This window comes from Cavia porcellus, unplaced genomic scaffold (genome assembly GCF_034190915.1).
Source record: "Cavia porcellus strain 051 isolate PalLab524CR breed Dunkin Hartley unplaced genomic scaffold, mCavPor4.1 scaffold_3, whole genome shotgun sequence".
Classification (NCBI taxonomy): Eukaryota; Metazoa; Chordata; class Mammalia; order Rodentia; family Caviidae; genus Cavia; species Cavia porcellus.
Genome location: NW_026947486.1, coordinates 17,094,025 through 17,115,487, shown reverse-complemented (window position 1 = coordinate 17,115,487; position 21,463 = coordinate 17,094,025). Strand labels below are relative to the sequence as shown.

At 36.5% G+C, this 21,463-nt stretch overlaps 2 long non-coding RNA genes across 2 annotated transcripts in view; both read left to right on the top strand.

Moving 5' to 3' along the window:
* Positions 1–8,955, top strand: part of LOC134475420 (uncharacterized) — a 100,576-nt gene extending 91,621 nt beyond the window's left edge. Inside the window, exon 5 of the long non-coding RNA XR_010046521.1 lies at positions 7,155–8,955. This is a non-coding gene — a long non-coding RNA (uncharacterized LOC134475420). The remainder of the gene's footprint in view (positions 1–7,154) is intronic.
* A 4,007-nt stretch (positions 8,956–12,962) lies between these two features.
* On the top strand, positions 12,963–21,135 carry LOC134475419 (uncharacterized). The gene is made up of 2 exons (XR_010046520.1): positions 12,963–16,398; positions 16,731–21,135. It is a non-coding gene; the product is annotated as an uncharacterized LOC134475419 (long non-coding RNA).
* The last annotated feature ends 328 nt before the right edge of the window (positions 21,136–21,463 follow it).

The following is a 21,463-nucleotide window of genomic DNA, read 5'->3' as shown; positions in this document are numbered from 1 at the left end:
TGAGTCCCAGTTTCTAGGACTTAAAATGATTTAAAGACTCATTCAGGTGTACATATTTTAACCCTAAATGTTAGGAGATCACAGAATTTAAAGTTTGGTCTGAAGCCCCATTTTTCCTTTTGTCTTTCTTTCTTTCTTTCTTTCTTTCTTTCTTTCTTTCTTTCTTTTTCTTTTTGTGCTGTGAATCAAACTCACGATGTCACACTTGCCAGGCAGGCACTTGTTATGCCAAGCTATATCCCAGCCCTCTTTTATGTTTCTAATGAAATCTTCTAATTGGGCCCGTTTAAGTATCTCCATGTATTCTCCCCCTAATTCTGTAGTGTGTCATGGCTTTTATAGGGACATCTGTGGAAGTAGTGACATACATACTACTGTCTCCTGTCAGGTTGGAATTGCATTTACTATTTGAGGTCTCAGGTGAGCATTGCATTTAAAGTATGGAAATAATAGTCATATCGGGAATTATTTTCCAGTTTGTTCCTCAGATAAAAGTTTGATAATTATAGTAAGATTTGTAGGAGAGACAATGTCAGAATACATAGTTCGTGAGAAATTTGAAGGCTCTTGATGCTGTCACCTACCCGATAGGAATGGGAATTAATTAAAAGAATGGGGTTTGGAAGTTGGAGTCAGGAAGATCAGGTGCTTGGTTGCAGACCTAGGTAGAGTGTAGCCATTTCTAGCTTGTCATATTTGTATATAGCTTTTAGAGTGGTGTCCCAGGAAATCTGTCTTCTGGCTCAGAGGCTTATTCTTCTAGCATTGCCAGTTACATCTAGTGTGCTTATTAAAAATGAAGGTTACTCTTTATTTTGGGAGATTTTTATGCCCTGCCATTTTCTCTACTTGAGGCTTTTACAATTCTTGGGGGCAAAGGAGTTGCTGAGTATGGAACCAGGACCCTGCACCCGAGAGAACAGAAATGTTCTACCTTGAAATTATAGTGAATCTTCCATCCCTACACACACATACCCTCCTCCTTTGAACCAGGCTTTCTAGATGGACCTTCTGACCTCTTTCTCCACTCTTAGAAAGAGGAACCAGATTTCCCGTGTTGCTTATCACCAATATGAACAGCAATCTTGTTTCTGTTATTTCCCCTTTCAGCCTAGTGATGAATTTGGCCACTGGTGCTTCCCTTCTCCTTGAGCAGGAAGAAAGACTTCCTTCCTTCATCTTTTGCCTTCCTCCAGGCCTATGAATAGTTGTCCCTTACTTGTAGACTCTGGACAGACACCTTTTCTAGTTTAAAAAAAAAAAAAAAAAAAAAAAACAACAACAACAACAACAAAAAAAAACCCTTGTGCTCCTTATACATCCTTCCCCTCCCAATCTTTTGGTTTCTTTGATAAACTTCTATATAGGTAATAGAGGGGACACATGAAATTGTTGCTTCATTGACAAGTGACAGGGCGTTCTGTGTAGGTATTGGACTCTTCTTATACTCCTTTCTGCTTTGGCTGCATTGACTGTCATGGTTCCTCCTTGTTCCTTGTCATTTGCAGTGGCTCTCCCTCTATAATATCTCTCTTCGTATGTTAGATTCTGCCCTTGTAGACTAACTCCACCTGTATACTGAGCATGTGATCTTTTGATGTTTTCTTCTTTATCATTCTTTAAAGCATCAGTTTTGAGTGATTTCTGATTGGGTTGGTAGACCTTCCACGCTCAGCCACAGATACAGCAGCTACCAATAAGGAGAGAAGAGGAAGATTACTCTCACCAAGATGTTGCACAACCCTTGGTTTGTACTGCACTCTTTTCACCAAAATACCTTGGATTTCCTTATAAGCAATTGAAGAAGTAGTCACACGTTTGCTGTGTGGCTGCCACTCTTGGAGCAGATACTTCATTTGTAGATTAGGACTTTTATACTGGTATCTTTCCCCATGTTGTAGAATTTTAAAAATAATCCAATTCTCCACTTTTCTTTCATTTAACACATTTTAGAATAATCTATCTTTAAAATTTCTGTGAACCATTTCATTTTCTCCTTGTAGAATTTACATTTTCCTTCCATTCCTCTTTGTTGTAGCCAAGTTGGTCACTAGATAGTGTCTGTAAGTAAGGTATATACATTTAGCTCTTTGACATTTTCAAGTAATTTTTGTTACTTATTACAAGTCTTCACATTTCATCTGTTATCTTGACTTACTGTCACTGTGGTATGAGTTGTTTGTATAGATCACCTAATTTAAAAAACTGTCATACTGCCATTAAACTTACAATAACTGACACCCATTGTTGGTAAGCCTCTGGTAGACTTCCATGGTTTATGGAAGAAGACCTCGTATAACTACAATACATTACAGTTTTTTTTATAGTCATCATAAGCAAAATAATTTACATATATGAATATTTCATTTTTCTCTTCTCCCCAGTTACCTGTTCAGTTATCTTGTCAGTTATCTAGATCTTGTTTCCTACTTACAGGCAGTGTGACATTAAAGATAGGTTTCTTGAGCCTTAAGGATTCCTTCAATCCTGTTAAGTCTGTGGTCATATATGAACATTCACTCTAAGACCACACTCTAAGCTGCAGACTGAGAGATCTGGGAACCTGTGTAGCTTGCAGTTAACTTTCCAGAAGAGACTGGGAAGGACCTTAACATCCTAGAAGAATGTCTTGGACCTAAGCAGCATGCAAAGGCCAAATATTTGTACTCCTTCATTCATCTGAGCTGGGTGGGAATTTGATGATAAGAGTCACGGAAAACTAGAGTTTTCATACTGTGAAAATACTGGATGAAAAAAGGAATTCTGTCCAGTGATATAAAAGTAGAGGCTTGGTGATTTGGTTTAAAATGTACCTTGCAATTGTAGTCATTTGTTGAAGATTCTAGAAAAACAACACAAGGTTTATAAGTGAGACCAAATATAACAGGACCCCAGTACTAGCATAGACTAATAATGGGTTATGATATAAGGGAAGTCTAAGTCATGAATCTTGAAGGAACTAGCTGTTTTTTCTCTTTTACTTACAAGTTCAAGAAAGATATTTGATATCCTTACTTTTATTAACTATTGACAATGTAATTATTTCACTAAAAGACAAGAATACTTCACTGTGTTGTACACTGCCAACACTGCATGAAGAGAATGCCTTAGGTATTTCTTCCACAGGGGGATGGAGGGAGGGAGGGAGAGATGGAGACATAGACAGAGACAGAGAAGCACATGGATTTAAAGTAATTGCCAGAACTTGTCCACAAAGAAGCTGTTTGTTACTTGGGTTAATACTACCCTTTTTTTCCTAAATATTTTTGATGAGTAAGATGATTCATATTTTCATTCAGTGATTGGTTATAAACATTAATTTCCATTGGAAAGCATTAAAAGCATATACCTAATTGTTAAATATTATTTTTTTAAAAACTACACTAAGTCTGTCTTTACTTTTGTCCTCAGAAGCTTATTTTAGACTCTTGTGCCAACCCAACTCCTTTCCCAGGCCTGATCAGACTGGAATTACTGGGCAAAGAATGTCATTTATAAAAATGTCTTGAGCAGAAGCATCCCAGAAAATGTTCCCCTCAACCTTCAAGTTCACTTGCAGAGCAATTTACTAAATAGAGAGATGTGAGGATCAAGTGACCATCAGCTGGTGTAAATGTTTCTGGTCAGTGTGGTCACAGGATCTCAGGTATGCAAGAGCTGGATGAACTACAACCACGTGCCTAGTTACGGTGATACCCTGCCTGAAATGCTCTCATTTAACAGAAGGAATCTAAGTTAAGAAGAATGCAGTTTAACCAGACACCTGTATTTAAAAGATTGGTTTCTCTCCTAGCATAATTTCTTCTAAGGGCACACTGTGTGTATATAGGGCCATTTCTTTCTTAGTATGCAGTAAATTAGTCCTGTTATTCTTATCCACATGGGAGGCAATTACATTTTTTAAACATTGTTACTGAAGCATTAGTGATAAAGAATGGCACATGTTTGATGTGGACATGTTGAGTTTTGACACATGAAAACAGCTGTAAAATTATTATTGCAATAAAGTTTATATATGTACTGAATATTATTAGAAGTTGGTCGTTTTTATTTTCATGGTTTTTTTGGTGATGATAAGACCATCAAACATGGAACCTATCTAGTGGGAAACAGTTTTTGGTCACTTGCAAAGTAACCCTGATTTTGTTAGAATAGTAGACTGGCTTCTGCTCTTTCTAAATTAAGATATTTTTGGATAGAAGTTGACCATACTCTTTAGTTTAACAGAAGGCTACTGCACTAAAATATGTGAAATAGCATGGATCAGGACGAGGGTGACATGTATGACTAAGCTTCATGGAATTCTAGGACATGGAACTGGAGAGCATTTTAAAGTTTTCTTATTAAAAAAAAAGAGAGAGAGAAATAGATCCTTTTCCTTTTTTGTGGTGGGAATTGAACTCAGGACCTTGTACTTGCCAGGCAGGTGCTTGTGCCAATGAATATCTCTGGCTCCCTCACTTTTGAATTTTAAAAAGTCACCTGGATAGTGTTCATTTAACAAAAATTATCATTCTGGCAGTGTTATGAAAGTGTTCATTTATCCTCATTTATTCCACTATAGTCCTTGGAATCAAAATTTCTTCACAGAGCTGTGCTTGTATATTTAAGGATGTTTTCTGAAGGGGAAGTAGAATTGCCTGGATAATTTCTTTAAAAAGACTGAGTATCTAAACTCCCATTGGTTGAATGACCCATGAAGCAGCATTTGTTCTACTTCTGGAGAAGCTTTGATGCGAATGTCATTTTCATTCTGGCAGCTTGCCTTTAAACATCTCACTGTATTTCTTTGCTCCTTCGTTTGGCCAATACACCTCCCATGTTCTAACTATGGAATTTAAGCTCTTCAAATGGAATTCATTGAAATTTAAAGCAGGCTTTTCCAACAGCAGGTGGCAGGCTTAAGTTTTAATCAGTTTTTTCCTCTCTAAATTTTTTCCTTCAAATAGTCATTAGTTGGTTGAAATTTTCTATTATTGTTCTTGCTGTGTTGCATTGTGAATAGGAGTTACATTTTTGTGGTAGCTGAAGCTTATTTTTTTTTTTAGTTACTAGATAACACAATTATGTAATAGAATTATGATTATATACATTTCTAGTTTAATCCTATTTCTTTGACTTCTATAAACTTTGAAAATGTATATTATTCCATATATATATATATATATATATATATATATATATATATTCTGTCCTGTTTTGATAAATTTACAAATGTACACTTTAACTGTTCAATACACTACATTACTAGAGTCCACACTAATAAAGTAACATGTAATATTTTATTTAAAGTATTTCCTGTTGTATGATCCAGACAAAAGTAAGAGAAGGAAAAGATCATTGTAACTTTAGTTCTTTAAATGTTGTAACATTTGGAGGATAAAGGAGGCAGACTTTGAGAATTAAAGATGCAATTCTTTCTAATTGAAACATCAGTGACGTTTATATACCATAGTCCTGGATTTTGACCATTTAAACTAGCCAAATGAAACCCTTGTCTCACTGTTAACCTTACTCATAAAAGTCAAATGGTGACTAGGTATCATGATTCATGAAAAGTAAATTTGTATGGTTTATTTTATATTGAGAGTTTCAATCAAATTTATGCAAATAGTCCTTTCCTCTACTTCAGTATGTATTTCTCTAGTATATAGGTAATGCCAAAATACACTTCATAGATGAGATTGGTTTTAAATTATTTAAAAAGGGAAAAATTATTAAGAAAGATGCTATTTCACCTTCCAAATTCCACCTTTATCTTTTCCCAAAGACCTAACTGCACTGGTAAAGCATCACTATTACTGTAACTTGGCAAATGGGTATTCACTTAAAATTAGACATCTGGAATTAAATAGCTAAACCAGTTCCTAGGTAATGTTCATGCTTAATGTCCTTTTTTAAAATAACACATTTAAAAAAACCTTTCTTGGCATAGATATTTGTGAATAATTCTGTGATTCAGTTGCATGTCCAATCAGATTGAACTACCATTCTAAACTTATGAGAAATTTCTTCCAAAGGATAACTCTGACATCTTTCTAAGCAACTGCTGATGCATTTTTAAATTCCTAAGAAGGTAGGATTCAAAGATGTGTGTAATTCACTTACATTCAAGAATAACTATAAAAGTAGAACACAGTAATTGGACACATTGGTCATATGCTAATATAATACTGTCCAGTCCAAGACATTATTTTGCTGCTTTGGTTCCTTGTTCTCACTCTTGGTTCTCTTCTCTTAAGTGTCCTTTCCCTTATACGTATATGTATGAGTCTGCTCCTCTTCATCAGGGCTTCTCAAATATCAGGCCCTCAATGAGACATTTTTTGCTTACCTTTAAAAAAAATCAGCATTCTCAACTTTTTTATTCTATACATATCTGCTAGTGCTTATTCCTGTTTGTTTTTTTTTTAAACCTTTAGATTCTCAGTTTCATGAGTATGAGGACTTAGTTCACGTTATCGCATTCCTGGTTTCTGGAATAAAATATGGGGGAAAGACACAGTATTTTCTGAGTAAATGAGTGTGAGAGTGGACTAATTGAAAGATCACTTATCTTGGAACTTATTTGAAATCTGCATTGTACCATGGGAGGAAAGGTTGGAACTGCCATACTGATGAGCTACTGCCTTGAGTATTTTGTAAGATATCATTTTGGCTATTTTAGACATTACATTCTTAAACTGTATTATTTTCCACTTACAGCAGGAAACAATTTTCATTACAATTTATGTATGTGAACTGTTGCTAGACCAGCCAAGTTCAGGAAAACAATGATCCAAAGCCACAATTAAATGACTGGGTTTGTTTACTTGCTTTTCTGTTTTTCTTATGTATATATTTATATTTTACTGTAAAACATTTCACATAATCAGTTGCAGATTTTTAAACAAGAAATCATGTACACCATGGGGCCATCTTGTTTTGTTTGTTTTTGGATTTCTAGCACCTGAGAACACTATATAGCAATTCACTGAATGCCACTCAATCAGCATTTGTTGAATAAGTAAATGTAGTTGTTTCAAACTGCATACATGGAATTACTGTCAAAAATACTAATTTATAATGCAAAAGAAAAAATGTAGTTGAAATCTCTTGAAATTATTTCCATGTTAGTTTTCAGAACTGACATCTTTTTTTTTTTCTTTCCATAGAATCTCTCCCCAGAAGGCCATGGATCGTCCAGCTACTGAAAAGCATAGATGCCCTCAGTGGCTCAGTAGCCAGTGTAGATCCTGTCTTTTGTAATCAGCAGCTACATCTGGCTACTGGGTCTCTGATTACATCTTCTAACTTCTATTACAATATTCTAAGAACAATATTGGTCCATCTTCAATAAGGAAAGCTTCACCTTAAGTCATACAGAGAGAGTTTTTGAGGTATGAGATGTGATATACTCCATTATTAGCTGGGTTTTAGAAACTTTGGTTTTATGAATAATGAGAAGTCTGTTTGCTTTCATTACACCAAAAGATAAAATCTGGATTGTTTTGCCCTCTATTCTCTCCTTTCCCTGTGGAAGGACTCATCTGCCGCCATGGAAGGAATCATTTGCCACTCTGTATGTATATATGTATATACCAGTCAATCTACCTATATCTAGATATTGCATCCATCTATTTACCCACCTAACCCATCAGTCCATCCTTCTGTCCATACATAGATAGACAACACATATGTGGACTCTGCAAAATAACATATTTATTGAATAATAACACCATAATATAGTGGTTTGAGGAAACTTCATTTGCAGAACATAGGTCTCAGCAATTCTGACCTTAGCTTGTCCTTTTTCCATGGCAGAAGAGCTACTAATTTTGATATCTTTAATGCAGTAGCCAAGTATGTTGAAATAGTATTGGGGGGATGACTTGGGGGCCGAACCTCCAGGTCTGGGGCATGAACCTGGCATACAATGTAGATTTCTGTGTTTGTTGAACAACAGCTACATTGTCTGCTGGGTTTCAGGCTACCTGGAAACATGTTCTTCACTGACTGTGTCATCAGTGCTGCATCCTTTCAATAGCTTTTCCATAAAGCACAAATCAGGAGGGTTTATGGTTGGACAGAGTACAAGGACGGGACTCTCAGAAAACTGATCACTTCAGCAAATAATGGTTTCATTGTGAATTGACTCAAAATGGTCTCACACCAACCTAGTGAACCAAACCAGAAGCAAGCTAAATGTTATTCTTCCCTCCCCCTCCTCAACTCTAGAAGGCTAAGATTGTTATGAATCACTTCATTTCTGTTTATGTACTTAGGATCAGAAAGTGTGGTATCCATGGGCCTAATTACACTGCCCTGTCACCTACTATTCCCTGCGTTTTGCCTTCTCACCCCCCTGGAAAAAACAGGTTCATTTTGTAGTTCCTTTACCATTGTCCTTAAAACTTTTATGAAGGAGCCTCAGTCTTAATAGAATCTGAATTTTTTTAGTCTGCCTTGTCTTCTCATCTCCATCATGTGTTTCTTGAAAGTAAAGTCTGGAATTTAGATAAAGTGAACTATTTACCACATTCACTAGCTCTTATGAAACTGAAAGAGTTGTTTTCCTATGAAATGACAGGGAATATGTAAAGCTAATATCAAGTTTGCAGGACAAAAAGAATAAGAAAATGAAACAACTTTTAGACAACACAAATTTCACAATGTTTTGTTTGCCTGATCTTGGTAAATTTTAATCCTGTAAATTTTGTAGAAACTAGCAAGTTAGATGATGAAATTGTTAATAATGAAGAATAAAACTTTTAAAGGAGAATGTATTAGCCTTCGGTTTTATGAACTGGAGATGTTTAGTAAGAAATCAGATACTTTAAATTAATATGTAGTAACAGATTTGAAGTGGAAAATGATTATAAAGACCAGTGTCTCCATGTAATAATTATAGTTATGATATGTTTTTGTCACCCCACTCTGAATTCAATAAAAATAAAAGATAATGATGAGCCTTTATTCTGTGTATGAGTCTTTTGGTCTCGTGCCTGCTAATCAGTTGTGTCATGTTTTATACCTGAGCCCACTGGTCTTTGTATCCTGGGAAGTCACTGTACCTCAGGTGTTTGACAATCTTTGAAGTGTGATAAATGGATGTTTTTGTAGCATACAGTCATAATCATGAAAATGACAGTGTTTTCCTTTGCCATCTATACTGCCATACTTATGAAATTCTTCGAATCCCTTTGTCATTAAATAAGAACATGTTGATGGTAGTTCCAGTTTTAAAGAAGAACTCCTGAGTTCCCCTAGTTCTATGGTCAAGTTTAAATTTCCTACTGGAGTCTGATTTATCATACTGATTTCCAAAGCAAGGACAAAGTTTATAATATACTAGGAAATACATATAGAGGCTTTGCCATTGGTCTCTGGCACAGAGCACTTAAATCCTTGTACTTTCCTGAGTGATAGGGTTTCTAGGAGCATCTTCTGTTCTAATATGTGGTCTCAGTCTCCAATTCCTGACACGAGAGCACCTAAACTCTTTGCACCTCTAGACTGCTGAGTCTAGTGTATGATAATGAGATGACTGGTGACTTTAGCTTCAAAAAGGGTACTGAATGAGAGAAAGACCAAGATGTGGTTAGAAGGTTGGCATTTTCAATCTCACTCCATGACCCACAGTGTGTGAGTTATAACATCTTTTTAACAAACCCAGTGCTAAGAATGGAACACAGGTCCTCTCAAGTGCTAGGCAAGTGCCCTACCACTGAGCCAGTGTGCCATCCATTGCCCACGCAGCTCATTAATCATTTTGGTCTATTTGTGTTGCTGTTAACAAAGTATGTGACACTGAGTAATTTATAAATAACACTTTTTAATTTCTTCGATTTCTAGAGGTTGGGAAATCCAAGACCAAGGTGCCAGCATTTAGTATTTGATGGCAGCCTTTTGGGTACAAACCCACATGGTAGAGTTGCAAAAGGGAACCCAGATCACATGTATTCCTCACATATTTGAAAAATGGAAGAGAACCCCTTGTTTCAAGTGCTTTTATAAGGGCTCTACCTTAGTGCTAACACGTTGGCAACCCAATTTCACCGTAAGGCCTCAGAGAACATACTTAGACCATGTCGTTTTACCACATTCTCACGTTCATGTCCTCACATGTGAAAAAACTTTGATATCATTGCAACAGTGCCAGAGAGTTTAGCAATTTAAAAGGTCAGAATCTCATCTAAATTTATAGCCGCTGCCTAAAAGGCCCCATCTCAGTACTCTTACATTTGTGATTTAAGTTTCAGCATAAAGATTTGGAGGGATACACTGAGACCCTATCAGTGACTAACAAGTTGTATATACAGTAGCCCACCCTCCAGGCAAACACACTAGGAGGTTCAGATAGCCTGTGGGTTTGCAAATGTCCTGGGAAGGTGGCATGAGTTGGAGAGGGCTTAGGAGCCCAGTTCCTCTTCCCACCTACTCATTCCCAACTTGTGTATTTCTAGTAATCCACTAACAGTTGTTTGAGCTGTTCTAGCATTTTATTAAACATGAAACAAACCAAATTTGAAATTGGCATCTGAAGTAGGGCAGTCTTACAAGATAAACCTTTAACTTGTACAATCTGACACCAGGTCCAAGGAATTGGTGTCAGAATGTGTTCAGTTGTAGGCACCCAACTGGCATTATAAAAACACTACACATTTGATGTAAGAGATGTACATGAAAGCAGGACAGAAAAGTGCAATTGACTAGGGAGGAGGGGCTGACTTCTCATTTTTTTCTCTGCTTTTTAAAAAATCTCATTCTGAAGCCAGGGAAGGATTGACATTTGTCCTCTTACTAGAAGAGATAGGCACAGCAACCTATTCTGTTTTAATTTTTATTTTGAAATAATTTCTTCTACATTTTAAAAAAATCAATACATTTAAGATAATTAGTCATCTTGGGGAACTGGTATGTATACACAATGCATCTTAATCATTTTTATTGCTCCTTCCCCTCCCTGCTGTACCATCTCCCCCATCCCCAGAAACACTCCCTGTCTGCACAGTCTACCTCTCTGTTTCCTATAATCTTATCTTTTATCTTATCTTATATTTTATTAGTACATAAAGATTACATTCACTAGTGGAGGATGTATGAAAACACATCTTAATTCTTTTTGTTGTACACTTCCCTCCAACATTCTTTCCCTTTCTATTTACAAAAACTTGGGAATATTTCTTGGCCATAAACAAGGATAAAAGTGGAGCATTTTTAGGTAAGTTTATACACTGAGAAACCGTAATGTAAAGTAAAATAAATCAGATACCCAGATTAAATGTCACATTGCTTCCCTTGTGTGAGAAAAATAAAACACAAAATAGGGTATAGATAATCGGAAGTAGGAAGAACTTGTATTTTTAAACAATTTAAAAACTGCTGATGGAAAGTTAAAATGGAGTAGATGCTTTGGAAAAGTTTGACAAATCTTCAGAATGTTAAGCAGCATACCACTGAGAAATTTGATTCCTAGGTATACACCCAAAAGTATTGTAAACCTAGCATACATGCAATGTGTATTCACAGCAACACTATTCTTATTTACAACAGCCAATGTTGATTAATTGATGAATGATAAAATGGGTTATACATTCAATGAAATATTACACAGCCATATAAAGAATGAAATTGATTTGCGCTACAGTATGGATAGGTCTCAAAAACAATATGCTTAGTGACAGAAGCTAGATACAAAAGACCGCATTATTGTGTTTTAGTTACTTTTCTCATTGTTGAGTCAAAATACACAACACCCACAGTTAAAGGAGGAAAGGTTTATTTAGTTCACAGTTTGTAGAGGTTTCAGTCCATAATCAGTTAGGCATGGTGATATGGCAGAAGGACATCACAGAGCAGAAGACAAGCAGCAGCAACAAAAAGCAACAAATGACAAGCAATGACACCCTTTTATTTTATCCAGGCTATCTACCTTAGGGTGGGTAGCACTTCTACCCTTAATCCTAGCTTCACATCCTTCATCTCAGTATCACTTTCCCTAGATTAGCCAACTCCTAAAAGCCCCACCTATGATTGTATGAGGCTTGGGGGGACATATAGACACAAGTCAGGTTATACTGTTTCATCTATATGAAATATCCACAATAGACAACTCTATATAACTAGTAGATAAATGGTCGTCAGCCCTGGCAAGGGGGAATTGATGTGATACAGGACTTCTCTTTAAGGTTGTGAAAATATGGAATTAATGTTCTGTGATGGTTACACACATTTGTGAATATATAAAAAGATACTAAAGTGTATAATTAAAGTGGGTGAATATGGAATGTAAATTGTATCTTAAAATGTTAATATGCATAGTGTCCAATACTCTGAATTCCCGATGTTAATTATAAAAATCAAGAAATTTATATTATATATATATATACACACACACACATACCTACACACATTTTTAAAATGAGATTTCACTACTTGTAGTGTCTTAGTATTGCTATTGGCCATTTCTGGTTTAGGAGCCAATGTAAAGCCTCATTTTTAGTTGTCGTTTCTCTAGTCTTCTTCACCCTGAAGCAACTAATTCTGACTGTGATGCTTCAGAAGGGAACACTTATTTTGATGAATGCTCCTCAGTTTGGATGAGTATGGTTTCTCCTGCTTAAAAGATTTGGGTTACAGATGTTTGGCACGAATAGCATAGAAGCCGTGTATCCTTAATCGATAGTATTAGGGTGCACATTTTGTTGGTATGTCCCACTACTGGTGATGCCAACTTGCTTAGGTAGACATCTGGTCATGGTTATTCATACTTCCATTTCTTGTATATATATATATATATATATATATATATATATATATTTCCTTTTATCACAGTTCTGTTCCGCCATTTTCCCTCTTTTCCTATATAGTCAATTATATTTTACTATGTATCAGTTTCTATGTGGTCTTGAAAAATGTAACTCATTTTGGTGTACATATTGGCTTAATTTATATTAGTGCCATTATGCATCATAGTCTTTTTTCCAATAGCAAAGCCTTCATATTCAACTATATCTCCAGCTCTTTTTTACTTCAAGACAATCTCACTAACTTGAGTAGGCGGCCTTAAACTTGAAATTTCCATGCCACACCTGTCAGAGTGCTGGGATTTCAGGCAAACGCCACAAGCCTCTATAGCTTTTGAAAAGTAAGAAGTGCTTTTTTATTGATATGTGTTTGCAGTATATGTTTACATTTCTTGTTGGAAGTTGGTACATGTACGCAGCACATCTTGTTTTATTTTTTATCCTGCCTCCTCAATGTCTTTGATCCCTTATCTTCTGCAAAAGATTTCCCTGTTTTCTATGATCTATTATTTTGCTAAGCACTTCTTTTAAGGTCCATCTATGTTGCTTTTAATTCTACACCACATTCTAAAAGAGTGCAACTACATTTCACCTGTGCTATTTACAGTGAGTGACCGTGAATAAGAACAGATTCCTTGTTCTCACAATCAACATTGAAGGAAACATTCTAACACGTCTCCTTCTGGATTTGTGTAAGAAAGTATTTAAAGTACATAGGCCACTATGTTCTCTTGTATGGTGGCCATCACTCACACTGTAAGGTGCACTTCTTTTCCTACTTTTACTTGGCCCAAACTCACTGAAAAATCTGTTTCTTTTCCTATCTTTAAGAATATTTTGCTGCTGTTTGTGCTTATCTGGACCAGTTCTTTGCTCTGGAAGAAAAGAAAAAAACAGAAACCACCTCAAGAAGGAGACTTTAGCACCCTAAAACCTGGTGACATAGCCAGCCAAGAGAGGAAGTAAGGCCCTTTAGGCACTTTTTGTTGTTTCTAAAATACCACAAAAGTTTCTTTTTCTCTTCTCCCCCTTCCCGCTTCCATCTTCCTTTTTCCATTTTCTTTCCCTGTCTCTGTCTCCTAGGCTGGGGAAATGGGGACTCTTTCCCCTGGCACCAGGAACTGTTTTCTGCTTTGCCTGTCATGTGGCAGGGGAGAGGAAAATACATGGCCTCCGTGTTTTTCTTCCAGCCATAGGAGACCTACAGGCCCACTTGAAGCTTGTCTCCCCCTTTCTTTTTCCCATTTTTGGTCACTAATTAAAGATACAAGTCTGTAAAGAATATTAGCCCAGTTGAGAACAGACTGTTGAGGTACCATGTTGGTGACCCAGAATTTAGTTGGAGTTTTTGTCCTTATGTTTCTGTTCTCCATGATACTTTGCTCAGCTTTCTTATTCATTGGGGGAAAATACCTGTTAGCAACTTAGTCTGCCTGAGTCACTGCCTACCCAGGTTTACTATTTTTGAGCTTAAAGTCTCAGCCATACTTTTCCTTAAATGTTTGTTTCTTTCTTAGTGTGCTATCTTAGGGTCACCATATCTCGTCATATAACTGGCTGCTCATTTTGAGTCAGCCACATGCATTTCAACTGACCTCATAGTTAGGTGCTAAGCCTCTGATTATAAGGAACATGTGGACTTTTTCCCTGTTTTGAATGAGGGTAGTTTCCTTCTTTCTTCTAACAAAATGCAGATAATATACCTGAGAGCCCGAGAAGAACAAAAGAACAGTTAGTAGAGCTTAATTCAAGTGACTGAGTCAAAGATAGAGCCATCCTCATTCTTATGATTTTAAAGTTTTGGTTTTTTTTGTTTTGTTTTCTGTTTTGTAGCAGGGATTGAACTCATGAACTCGTGCTTGCCATGCAGGTGCTTATACCACGGAGCTAAATCCTCATCCCGAAAGGTTTCTTCTTTAAAAAAGAAGTTTCTATCTCTATTACCTTAAATAAAGTACCAAAGTGTTTGCTATGAAGGTAAATGCAAAAGATGTTGTTTCTGAAATGGCTCCATTCTGTGAGAGTAGAGCCATTCTTGGTTCTTGGTTAAGGGAGTCACAGTGGAGAGGGACTCCACCCTGATCTCATGGGGTTTTTGAAGGGCTAGGTAGAGCCATCAAGTGTACAACACTGCTCTTCCTAAGGAGTTAATGCTTTCTCCTCCTTCAAAAGTCCTCAGTAGCCCACTTTCTTCTGTGCTTCTATGAAAGATGCTGGCATCATCCTAGCTTCAGACAGAGACATCCATCTAGTAAATGCTTGAGTCACACAAGAGACATTTTATAGGCTCAAATTTGGTGACCTACTTCTGCATGGGATATCATCATAAGGACCTTAGACCTCCATTCTCTCTCTGTAGGCCCCAGGATGACCAACAGGAAACATCTTGAACTGCACCCTACAGATTCCACCAACTTTGCCACTAGGCTGTATCCTTGATCATTGGGAAAGGTTTGATCCTGCCAGTTTAAAAAAGGAAACAGCATATCTACTATTGTAATAAGGTTTGAGTTCAGTGTGAACTAGGAAATGATTAGTGATGGGTCTGTGATGGCTGTTTAAATTATGAGACTATTTTTCAGTTAAACTGTTTCTGCTTAAAACATAAAATATGCCATGAAATCTTTACTTCAGGAAAATCCCAGAAACTATGATATTTAGAGTGGCCCCTGAGGAAGAGAGAGATATCCTTGATGGGTCCTGTCCTTGGAACCCCCACTTGTCTCTCAGGGGGATATGGGTTTCTCCCACTTGTTTAATGAAGAAACTTCAGATGAGACCCATGGCACCTATGACCCCAATTGCTTGACATATATTCGACAACTGGGATCCAGAAAGAGATTAAGGGACTAAAAGAAAAAGGCTAAAATGTAGCTGTTACAATTGTCAATGCTTTACACGCATCCAAATTGTATAAGGGAAAGTCTAAGAATGATTGAGAGCAAGAAAACTGGACACTGGGCACCCATTTACACCAAGCCACTGCTTGGACCCTGCTCCAAGTGTGAGGCAGCTAATGTGCTTGACTTATGGCAGTGGAAGTTTGTCTCTGCTCTCAGAGATAGGCTAGGCTAGCTAAAATACTCAATTCCTAATCTGAAGAGGTGCAAGGGAGCCTTCAATGTCTCTGTCCATGGGTGTTTTCATCTTCTATGAGGTACCCTGAGTATCATAGTACATTATTGATGAGCCAATTCAATTACTTCATTCTATTTTCACTTATTTCTCTGGAAAACTTTCCTCTAGATCTACAGCCATGGTTGGAGTTGAGGAGATACCCGAGTTGATTCTTTACTCCTGCCTTGTTACGTCACTTTGAAGGCCAAATGTTTAGTAACGAGATTCTAAATGTCCCACAATGTCCACTTTCTTGCAAAGAAGAGATTTACTAGCAAAATTTGAGTTAATTCTCAAATTCTGTCAATGTCCAAAATGGACAAGATCCTAGCTTTATTCCCAGTTCCTGTGGAACCATTCTGGTCCTTCCTCAATGGATGCAGTCACAAGCTATAAAAATTCTACATGGAAAATGGTCACTACACTTTTCACAGGACTAAGAAGAAAGCTACTCCTGAGAACCAGTGGAAGACCTGAGGCTCCTCTTCAGAAAGTAAGACCCCAGTATTTCTCCAGATGCAGATAAGTAGAGTCACTAATGACTAATTCACAGCTTAAGTGGGCACCTGTATTGAGGTGCCTATTTTTAATTAGATCCATTATGTGGGTGATCTTAAGATTTAACTTTCAGGCTCTCAACTTATTTGCCTCCCATTTTGCTATACTTTGTCCTCCGTAAGACATGTGGAAATCTGACCTACTCCTAATATTTGGATTGGCATTCCCAAACATACTTATAGGTACTTTCTTTCTTCCATCAGACAGACATCTCAATGGTCACTATCTCTTTTCTCTTGTCTTCTAACACTTTTTCTCTTTAACCAGGCCAGTCAACCACAAAACCCCCAAGGTAGTTGGAGAGCAAGTAATCCCAACTAGTTGGGTCTACAGTCACTTCCAACCTAGATGCTACAGAAGAAAAAGATCTTCACTTCTTCAGAGTTATGGACTAAAAACTGGTGGTCAGCTTAATACAGGCTGAATTAAATCAGCATGCTGCTCGCTGACCATAGATAGCCCACCTGAGGAAAGTTGCCAGCATAAAGAGGTTAAAAAGACGAGTGAGGCATTGTGAGTTTCTCTAAGTGTTGCTGTTTTCAGCCGTGGGTTCTACTGGAGGAGCTGCTCAAGACTAGCTTCCCCAGTGTGAGTTCGACCATTGTCAACAGAGGAACCCAGAACCTTGTTGGTGAGAGTGGCTGTCGTTCACTTTGGGGGAGCTTTGGTCAAGCATCTTTCCTGGCTCCAGAGCGGATAGGGGAAGACATGTGCCATTTAATCTCATGCTTGTTTTCTGGCATGTACTTGTCTGTTCATATAACCAGAGGAGCTCAGGATCTCTGTTTCACTGAGGATGCCTGTGGTGCTTTTCAGGACAACCCTGGTCTTTATTATGAGCATGACTGCTCGACTCCAGTATAGAACCCTCAACATACCAACACAGCTCCTTCACTCCACTGGCATAGACTTTCTAGCTTCCACCGCTGACCTTTGGGCCTTCTCAGTGTGGATCCATAAAACAGACTGGCATGAGCCCTTCTTGTGGGCTCTAGATCTCCAGTTGGACTTGTGGGAGGCATTGTCATGGGCTCTAGGTTTTTATCTGGACTCATGCAGCACATTGCTGTGGGATCCAGGCCCTTTGCCGAATGTTCTTTAGTGTTATGAACAGATTTCCTGCATTTTCTTGTGTTACACTATGCATGACCGTCATAAAATAATAATATGACTTGTGTCCTGATTCTAATTGTTCTCTACACAACCCCTGGATACAACACTCTATAACCCATACAGACTTATGAGAATATATGTCTCTGAGGTAGAAGTGAGACAGGAATGTTGGGCATGGTTAAAAATTAGCTGGGAAAGGAGGCATGACAAGATCTGGGAACACATGCCCAGAATAGTCCCCAAAGCCTTGCATGTAGACTTCTTGCAAGAACTCAAGCAAGTTTTCAATAGGGCGACTTAGACTTGATGTCAGCCTGAAGAGTGGGTGATACAAGAACAGTCCATGTTGAATTTTTGCCATTGTTTTCTCTCTAGCATGGTGATCCATCCTCATGCTGTAGGGTGTGCTTCTTTACCTAATTTTACTTGGCCCTAACTTGCCCAGTAGAGGCCTCTTTTTTTTCTTACCTTTAATAAAACTTTGCATTAAATTGTTGAGTTGTGGGAGATACACACACTCAAAATGTCCTGTGCAGTCTATATTCCCAACATCAGTGAATTGAATTTTCTTGTAGACACATCTATCAATAACTGATATAATGGAACTCTTTGAAAGTCAAAAATATGTAAAGTGATAACTCAATGTTTTGGTTTACATTTATCTGGTTACTAATGATGATGGACATCGTTTTGCATTTGACCTTTTGTGGTTTTCTGTAACTTTCCTGTTCATGTCTCTTTTTATTCTCCCTTTGGATTTTTTCAAAGTATATGGAGAAATGCATGTAGGATATATAAACTCACTGAATAGATTTGTTTTACTTCTACCAATGTCAAGAAATAGAATATTGTCAGTTTCTCACATTTGGTTCCTATGCATCCTCCTAGTCATTATTCCTTCTCCCACCCAAAAGGTAACTCTCATCTTGAATCCTAAATTATGAAGTCTTCACATGCTATATTATCTTTTATGCTTGACTTATTTGCTCAAACTTATTTGTGAGATTTATTCATATGGTATATAAGTGTTTATTCATGTTAGTGAATGTTTCCTCTCCTTCCTCCTGTACTGGAAATGGAACTCAAAAGCCTTTAGCATCCTTTTGGATCCGAGTTTTTGGAGTTTTCTGTAACTTTCCTTTTCATGTCTCTTTTGTTTCCCATTGTAATTTTTCAAAGTATATGGAGAAATGCATGCAACATAGACAAATGCACTGATTAGATTTGTTTTACTGATACCAAGGTCAAGGTCTGGCATTTTTTAAGCAAATGGTCTATCACTGAGCAACATCCTCAGCCCAATTTTAGTAAACATGTTTGCAGTTGTGTGCTTTTCCTTTTCTTTCTTTCTTTCTTTTTTTTTTTTTTTTTTTGTTACCAGAGATTGAACACACAACCTTGCACTTGCCAGGCAGACACTTATGCCACTGAGCTAAATCCCCATCGCCTAGTTGTGTGCTTTTTTGAGTAATCTTACTATAATTACTAGTAACCTGATAACATATGTACAGTCTTTTGTTGGGTGTATACCAAAAACATAGAATTGTATACCATAAATGATGGAAAAGTTAGCTTTTATAGGTAATGCCAAACACTTTTACATGATGACTATTACACTTTATTCTCCTGCTAAGTATACCTTTTCTTTCTTTTTGTGCGGGGTGATCGAAGTCATGGCCTCGTGCTTACCAAGCAGATGCTTACACCACTGAGCTAAACCCCCAGTCCCTTCTCCTGCTAACTATGTATAGCAGTTCCTGTTGTTCTGCATCCTCATTAGCACTTACTGCAAATATTTTAATTTTAACCATTCTATTATATATAGTGGTATCTCCTGGTTCAATGAATTTCATGCTACTGTGGTTGCGCTTTTCTGTGTTTATTGGTCATTTAGATACTTTTATAAAACACTTGTTCAACTTGCTTGCTCATTTTTATACTGGGTAGAGGTAAGGTCCTTATTGACTAGTAAGAAGACTTCATGTGTTCTAGATGTAAGCCTGTTATTTTACTACAAATATATTTTCTTTTATAATTTCTCTTTCACTTTTTCCTTGGTTTCAGTGGTCAAATATTCTTAATTTCAATGCATTTCAATAAATATTTTCTTTGATAACAAATGACATTTTGTGTGTCCTATTAAAATCTTTCTCTAGTTTGGAACTTTTGTTTTGCATTTCACATTTAAAGCTACAGTTTTATTGGAATTGAATTTTCAAGTTGGATGACTTAGACATCAAATTTGATTTTTAATATAGGAAATTTATAATTTATACTTCATCATTGGTTGAAAATACTTTCTTAAGTGCTCTGGCAGTGCAATTTTTATATTAAATCAAGCATTTTTAGATGTTATATCTGTTTCTGGTATATGTATTCTACTTTGTTGTTCTATTTGAGAATTCTTATGCCAATACTATATTACCCTTATTATGTAAGTTTTGACATTAGAGTCACTAATTTTTGATATGGACTTGGATTTGTGTTATAGAATTGACTGCTAATCTTTAGAATTCACAAAAATAAAAGAAAAACAAGAAGAGGGAAAAGAAGAGAAGAAAAGAAGAAAAAAAGAAGAAGAAAGAGAAGTCAGGGATGGTGGCACGAACCTGCAATCCCAGTACTCAGGAGGCTAAAGGAGGAGGATTGCTGCGAGCCTTGGGCCAGCCTGTGCTACATAGCAAGTTAAAGGCCAGCCTGAACTACACAGTGAGGCCCTGGATCAATTAGAATCCATTGTTAATTTCATGAAAATTTTGATATTTTAATTGATTGATTTTGGACGAATTTATATTTGAACTTTATTGAATCTTCTGATATGTGAATGTTGGGTTCTTTTCATCTGTTTAGATCTTCAATTTCTCACTATTTCATAGTTTTCTACCTGAAGCTCTTGCTTCTCATTCGTTAGACTTACTTTGTAGGTATCTGATTTTTTGTGATGCTACTATAAATGATATTTTCTTAAAATTACACTTTGTTATTATTTATTTGTTTTTTGTTTTTCTAGTAATTTGTTTTATTCTATTTTTTTACCCTCTAATACAGAAAGGATAGATGTACATGTAGAGTCTTACTAAAGTGTTTACAAGAATTGATTGATTATGCATGATGATATGAACAGCTACTTTGAAGAAAAAGAGCCATTGTGGCAGCCATTGCTGATTTCCTATCATCATGTTGTGAAGTCCAGTCATGCTTTTATTCTTTGTTTAGAGTGTTTTTAGTCTGTTTGTATTATTTAATTTCAATATATATGAAGATATAGACAGCTATTTGAAGAGAACAAGAGACATTACAGTAGCCATTGTTGACTTTCCTACTGTCTGGTTTTGAAGGACTATAATGCTTTCATTCTTTTGTTTCGATTAGTTTTATACTGTTTTATTTTGTTTGAATTCATTGTGTATGAAGATATAGACAACTATTTCAAAGAAAACAGACATTTTGGTAGCCACTGTTGCCTTTTTTTTTTTTGAAATTCTGTGTTGATTGTATTGTTTTGTTTTGACCTGTTTTGTTTTGTTTTATCCTCTTTAAAATAAAAAAAAAATTAAAAGTTGCACTTTGTGATGAATTTTGCAGTATATTCAAATTCAGGGTCATTTTTTTAAAACTCTGTATCCAGTAACTTTGCTAAACACACTTATTAATTTGAAGATTAATTATGGGTTCTTTTGAACCTTTTAAATGAACACTAATATATACATAAAACATTTTTCCTTTCTAATCTTCATATTCATTTTTATTTATTAATTGTACCAACTAGGTGGTATAATACAGTGTTAAGTTCAAGAATGAACTGAGAAAATCTTTGCCATATACTCAGGCTTGAGGCGAAAGCGTCCAACATTTCACCAATAAGTATAAAGTTTACTTTGGGTTCT